This window comes from Triticum urartu, chromosome 4 (assembly GCF_003073215.2).
Source record: "Triticum urartu cultivar G1812 chromosome 4, Tu2.1, whole genome shotgun sequence".
NCBI lineage: Eukaryota > Viridiplantae > Streptophyta > Magnoliopsida > Poales > Poaceae > Triticum > Triticum urartu.
This window is the reverse complement of record NC_053025.1, coordinates 357,243,536-357,251,199: the sequence shown is the minus strand read 5'-3', so window position 1 is coordinate 357,251,199 and position 7,664 is coordinate 357,243,536.

The window sequence follows — 7,664 nt, the reverse complement described above, 5'->3', positions numbered from 1 at the left end:
AAATACAGCTAACCTTACTGAGCTAGTCGGCAGGCTACGTACATGCATTACGGCAACGGTGACTAGATGGATGCATGCAGTGCGTTGAGTACAGACCATGGATGTGGTGCATGCCATGCATTGATGCATGCATGTAAGTGTACGTGGATTGCTCAAGCAAATGCAATACTCCACCATCTTCTAATACAAAGAAAATCTACTAATGATTGGGATGCACCTATTGGTCTTAAGATATTTATCTCCAAAATTATTTATAAATACTAGCATGCCTGAGTTATTAGAAAAATGATAGTTAAGCAAAATTTAATTCTAAATGACAATCGATGCATTTTAATTATCCTTAAGTAACACACGGGTGTTACATCCTCCCCGCCTTATAAAAATTTCGTCCTCGAAATTCAATTACCGGTCGATAGAAGGTGCGGAAAGTTATTGTGAAGTTCGTCTTCTTTTTCCCATGTCGCCTCGTCCTCATTGTGGTTACTCCACTGGACTTTGACAAATCGGATAGTCCTTTTTCTCATTACTCGATCTTTGACATCTAGTATTCTCAGGGGGTACTCCTCGTATGATAGGTCTGGTCTCAGTTCCACGATTGGTAGTTGTGTTGCTTCTGGCAGTGTCTCGCATTTCTTCAGTGTGGATACATGAAAAACATTATGTACCCTTGGCAAGTTTGGAGGCAGCTCTAATTGGTAGGCTACTGGTCCAACTCTGCCAATAATTTGAAAAGGTCCTACATACCTTGGACTCAACTTTCCTTTCAAACCAAAACGTCTCGTACCTTTTCGAGGTGAAACCTTTAGGTATACTAGATCTCCCTCTTGAAATTCAACTTCCCTCCGTTTGGTGTCTGCTTGTTTCTTTTGACGGTTCTGTGCCGCCGTTAAATGCTCCCGAACTACTCGTAGTTTTTCCTCTGCCTGTTGAACTAATTCTGGGCCTATATACTTCCTCTCACCAATTTCTTCCCAGCATATAGGAGAACGACATCTCTTACCATACAAAGCTTCATACGGAGCCATCTTTATACTGGATTGATAACTGTTGTCGTATGCAAATTTGACTAGAGGAAGGGACTCATCCCACTTTTCTTTGAAGTCCAACATGCTTGCTCGAAGCATATCTTCCAGTATTTGTATGACTCGCTCTGTTTGTCCATCAGACTGGGGATGATAGGCTATACTAAAATTTAGTTTGGTCCCCAAGGTCTTATGTAAACTTCTCCAAAATCTTGAAACGAACCTTGGATCTCGATCTGAAGCAATATTTACAGGGACGCCATAGTTCGTAACTATCTCCCTAATATATAACCTTGTTAATTTTTCAAGGGTCATTGTTTTCTTGACTGGTATGAATTGTGCCACCTTGGTCAATTTGTCTACTATAACCCATATAGAATCATATCCTGCGGAAGTTTTCGGCAATCCGGTAACAAAATCCATACTGATATCCTCCCATTTCCAACTAGGAATTCTTAGCGGTTGCAGGAGGCCTGGTGCTTTTTGATGGTCCACCTTTACCTGCTGACATATTGGACATTCCAGGACGAATCTTGCTATTTCTCTCTTCATATTTGGCAAAAATTTCCTTTAATATCCCGATACATCTTTGTGCTACCAGGATGTACAGTGTATGGAGTGGTGTGAGCTTCTTGCATGATCTCCAATTTCAACTCTGCATTTTTAGGTACACAAATACGTTCTCTCAACCATATAGATCCATCCATCCGTATGTGAAATTCTGATGGCTTTCCTTGCTCTATGCTTTCTCGGAGATTAACAAGAAAAGGATCTTCCAGTTGCTTTATCCTAATTCTTTCTTGAAGATCAGGTTTGACCTGTAGTGCCATAATAGTGATCGATGGGTCACGTACATGCACCTCTATTCCCATCTTGTCTAAGTCCTCCAAAATCTTCCTTTGTGAGGTGATTAAAGATGCCACATTGCAATCAGCTTTTCTGCTTAGCGCGTCAGCTACTGCGTTTGCTTTACCCGGATGGTAATTGATATTGACATCGTAGTCTTTAAATAGCTCGATCCATCTTCTCTGCCGCATATTTAATTCCTTTTGTGTGAAGATATATTTTAAACTCTTGTGGTCAGTAAAAATCTCACAGTGTTCTCCATACAAATAATGTCTCCATATTTTTAGAGCAAAGATTATAGCACCTAATTCCAGATCGTGTGTTGGATAATTTTTCTCATATGGTCTAAGTTGTCGAGAGGCATATGCGATTACCTTGTTGTTCTGCATGAGGACACAACCGAAACCAATTTTTGAAGCATCACAGAAAATAGTAAATCCAATCCCATTTATTGGTACTGCGAGAACTGGGGCAGACACTAGTCGACGTTTTAATTCTTGAAAACTTTCTTCGCACTTCTCGGTCCAGTCGAACTTTACTCCTTTGCGAGTGAGCTGTGTCAGTGGCGCTGCAAGCTGAGCAAAACCTTCAATAAATCTCCGGTAATATCCTGCTAACCCAAGAAAACTTCTTATCTCAGTAATCGTGGTTGGTCTGTTCCAGTCCAACACTGCCTGAACTTTTGTTGGGTCTGCAGATATACCCTCTCCAGAAATAATGTGGCCTAGGAATGATACTTTGTCTAACCAAAAGTCGCACTTCTTGAGTTTAGCGTATAACCGGTGTTTCCTCAATGTTTGAAGTACTGCTCTCAAATGTTCGGCGTGTTCCTCTTCTGTCTTTGAATATATTAAAATATCATCAATAAATACCACAACAAACTGGTCCATGAATGGTCTGAATACACGATTCATTAAATCCATAAAAGCTGCGGGTGCATTTGTTAATCCAAACGGCATGACTATATATTCGTAGTGTCCGTATCTGGTGCGAAAAGCTGTCTTTGGAATATCTCCTTCTTTAATTTTTAGCTGGTGATACCCCGATTGCAAATCTATCTTTGAAAATACCCGCGAGCCTTGTAGCTGATCAAATAAATCATCGATCCTAGGCAAGGGATATTTATTCTTAATAGTTACCTTATTCAGCTCCCGATAATCAATACATAATCGCCAACTGCCATCTTTCTTCTTTACAAATAATACTGGAGCACCCCATGGTGACATGCTTGGACGAATAAATCCCTTTTCTTCTAACTCTTTGATCTGTTGCTTGAGTTCTTTTAGTTCTGCTGGAGCCATTCTGTATGGGGTCTTTGAAATAGGATTAGTACCAGGGACCAGGTTTATGCTGAACTCAATCTCTCGGTCCGGTGGAATTCCAGGTAACTCTTTAGGAAATACATCAGGAAATTCTCTAACCACAGGAATATCCTCTATACGTTTCTCCTTTATTTCCAAGTTCCTAACTTGTGCGTACCTTGTTTTCTTGTGGCTCCCTTGGTACACTATTTTTTGTTGACCAGGTACTTGAAGTATCACTTTATTCCCATGGCAATCAATAGTTGCATAATTTTCAATCAACCAATCCATGCCTAGTATTATATCAAAATCATGCATATCTAGTACTATCAAATCTGCCCGAAGTTCATGTCCCCTTATAATAACCGGACAATTAGTGCATACCCTTCGAGTTATCATCTCAGCCATTGGAGACTCTACCACGATTTTTTTTCTTTATAGGTGTACTTTCTATTCCATGGGTACCAATAAATTTAGAAGATATAAAAGAGTGGGTAGCACCAGAGTCAAACAAAACAACTGCATTATGAGAACATACTCGGAACGTACCTGTAACCACATTGCTATCATTGTCCACCTCATTTTGGGTCAAATGATTTACTTTAGCACGAACAGGCCGTTGCTTCCTTCCAGGATTGTTCGTGTACCGAGGAGCAATATTCGCCTTAGGAGGCGGTGCAGGTAGGTACAATGGTGTTTTTGGTGCAGGCAAAGCAAATGACTGATTATGAGTAAAATTCTTGTTCCGGCACTGACTGATAACATGTCCCTCCTTGCCGCATCCGAAGCATTTTCCCTGTCGCTGCTCACATTGGGAAGCCATATGATCTCCATGACAAATAACACATTTATTAACTATGGGCTGATATGTTGCTCGATTATTTGGGCGCCAATTTTGATGTGCCTTCCTTTGCATGTTTCCTTGACCACGGTCGTCGAACCTCATCTTTTTGTTTGGTTTCTCAACTTCAGCACGTTCTTCAAGGTATGCTTGTTCCACTGTAAGAGCCTTGTTAGCTATGTCACGAAATGATTTTAATTCAAATACCTCCACGCGCGCCTTGATGGGTTGACGTAAGCCTTGAGCGAACCTTCGCGCCTTTACTTCATCATTTTCAACGTACGCCATCGCATAACGGGCAAGTCTAGAAAAATTAATTTCATATTCTGCCACGCTTTTATCACCTTGCTTTAGCTGTAGAAATTCAAGCTCCATTTTCCTCTGAACACTATCAGGAAAATATTTTCTTTGAAATTCTTGCCTAAATATCGCCCAAGTAACCAAATAATTTTCTGGATATTTCTTTTTGTGCACATTCCACCAATCAAAAGCTCCACCTTGTAACATAAACATAGCTAGTGTCACCTTCTCTTGCTCTAGACAGTGCCTTGCTTCAAATATTTTTTCTATCTCAGTTAACCAGTCATCTGCGTCCATAGGATTAGCACTGCCAAGAAAGGCAGGCGGCTTCAGTCGCATGAATTGGCGCAAGCTATCCTGTGTCCCACCCTCATGAGAGTTCTCTCCTCGGGGTGACTGTTGTACTAGCTGCTCCAAGATTACAGTCTGTCGCATTTGAGTTTGTTCCTGGCGGTTCAAAATCTCCAAGAGCAAATTACTTGGAGGAAGTTGATCTTCTGCGGTCCTTTGAGATCCACTGCTACCTCCAGCGTGGGTAGTAGAAAAATTTCCATGATCATGGTTAGCCATCTATACAATCATGAAGGATGGAGAGCAAAATAAATAAATAAACTGCCACTCTTCATAGCATGCATCAATACATAAAAGTTGATTTTACTATATAAGAGGGGTTGACACGTACAACCAAAATTTGCACAGCCTCACCTGACAGGAGTGCTAGTGTCAACATCAAGCTACATGCAAAGGCTAGTAAAAGTGGAAGCAACCTACTACTACTAGGGTTGCTACAGCAGGCAGACATCACATGCGAACTGGATAGGTCACACCATTACACACTAGATACTAGTAGCTCTGCCACTTCATTTATTTAAGCTAGTACGTACGATCACTCAAGTTGTACTATCGCCTGCTAGCTAGTACGTTGCACGCCCTTAGTTCTTTCCTTTCTCATCCTTCATTGCTACAAGCTGCTGACGGAGGCACCAGTTCTCTGCCTTCAAATCCATCATCTCACTCTCCTGTTTGTTGTTGACGTCTTCCAGCTCATATCTTTCTTGCTTCAGCTTCTTGGTCTTGTGTCCCTCCTCCTCGATCCAACGATCGCGGTCCTCCACCTCTATTTCATGGTCATGCTTTATTTCATAAAGTTGGGCCTGATGCTCCTGCTCTAACTCGTCTAGTTCTTGCTTCCTACGAACCTCATGGTACTGCTGGAGTTGTGCAATCTCCTCCTGGTGTTGCTGCTCAGAACGTGACAAGTCCAGCAAAGTCTCCCAGTACTCATAGTTGTGCAAGTCCACTAGGCCAAAGTTCAGACTAAAGTAGAGTGATTTAAGCGCTTCACGAGCCGCCGAGCACCCAGCTTCATGATCATCCTCTCCATAGCCATAGAAGGTAGTGTATGCACCAGGGTCATGTGGAGTGACCTGCACGTGCACAGCTCCCTGGATTCCTCCATCCGAAAGAGCACTAGTAGAGATCACTAGTGGCTCTAGGTGAAAATGATCGGCTACTTCCTCGAGGATTTGCACAAAGTTAAGATGGAAGATGGTTGGGCCATCCATCCCTGATTCCAACCACACATATTAGCACTAACAAAATGCATGCATAAGAAGTGAAATACTAAATTTCATGACAGGACATATAATCAAATGAGCCACGTAAATGTTAGCTTCACATAAAATAAGCACAAAAGAGAGCGTTTCTAACTTACACGCACAAAATAATACCCTGGTTATTCCCCATTAGTTGCAACAGTTTTTAATTTTATTTAACCTAAGCTCTGATTACCACTTAAGCTGTCACGCCCCAAAACATGGTTCGGACGTAACAGCCGGCCACGCGTTTATAAACAAAAGATTATAAACGTGTGAGGCCTAAACTAAAACTTTTCACAATAATACACATAATAAGCATGTATTCTTTATTCTGGGATACATAGTTCTTGCTGAAAATAAACTTCTAAAGTACTTCAATTTATTCCCTCCCGGCGCGTGCTACGCCTACTGCTCAAAGCCAAGCTCAGGATCATTACCACTTTGGGCTGCAAAAATAGAAATTAAGCAAGGGTGAGTATGATGATTCATACCCAGCAAGTAGCATTTATTCAAGGGTACAAAAGGAGAAAGTGTTATGGATATCACAACGGTGTAATTCAGTTTCAAGGAAATGATACGACAGCAATGGACAGATTTAGCGGCGGAAAATAAAGTAGTGCAAAAGGCTGAATTAAAAGATGATATTAAACAGAGTTCAACGGAATACTGGAAATATTTATAGCGGTGTATAGGGAAAATATTGGTATCACACGTGACCAGCAAGGTTCCCTACCCGGGACTCACAGGGGTGAATATTCACACTTTTACACTCTTAAGAGGGGTACTCCGACATCGACAGTCTCGACCAGAACCACGTGGGTTCTAGAAGAGCAGAGCCCTTCGACCCCCTGAGGCACGACAACTTGACTTACTAGTATGGGTCGTTCCCAAGGATCCATCACCGATACCCTGTTCGAAACAAGTGTCGCCCCCAGCGGAGAACTCAGACAGTCCCATACCTGAACCGTGACCGGTACAATATGTTTGCGGTCGTGACACCAATATAGATAATATGTGAATATGGAAATAAGGAGGTCAGTGGTATGATGAAACTTATGTAGTAATCCTCACGTCTCCACGTAAGCCCAAATAATCATGACGATTACTTGCTCACCGGAACATATTTCTCTTCAACAGTACCGTGGCCAACGAACAGAGGACAGTTGCAGAAGAACTCATATATCACGGTACAGTGGCTAGCAAAAGAAATACTAGCAGCAGTATATCTCTAGATCAGTGTAACAGTGTGCAAGTCGCAGGACCAAGCACAGCAACGAAATATGAACAGAGGAACTGCTACTTGCCTGACAGCAGTACCCGTCTACCACGCGGTCGCTAGGAACAACACCAGCGAGAGCTCCAACTTCTTCTTCCAGCAGACGACTCTGACTAGTGTGTCAATGGTCCTACGCTACAGCACCTGGTCGCCTTATATACTGGTAACAAGTGAGTAGCTCCTTGTGAACACATTAATCGTCGTCCAGCTGCCGCCGTAACTCCTGCTTGCTCCAAAGGATAAGCTAGTGCCCCTTTGCTTCACCTAATGGCTGGTTCGATGCACCTACTAGCTCATGCATGCATATGTTTCTAACCAGAGCAATGACACGTACATTCTATCTCTCAAGGAAAAGACTCGTAGCCATGCAACAAGCCTTCTCTCATCGCTGCATGCAAAAGTATCTACTGCCCTAACGGTGGTACAGTGTAATCCAAGAGCTAGCTGGCCTGTGAGAAGAAAATACAGCTAACCTTACTG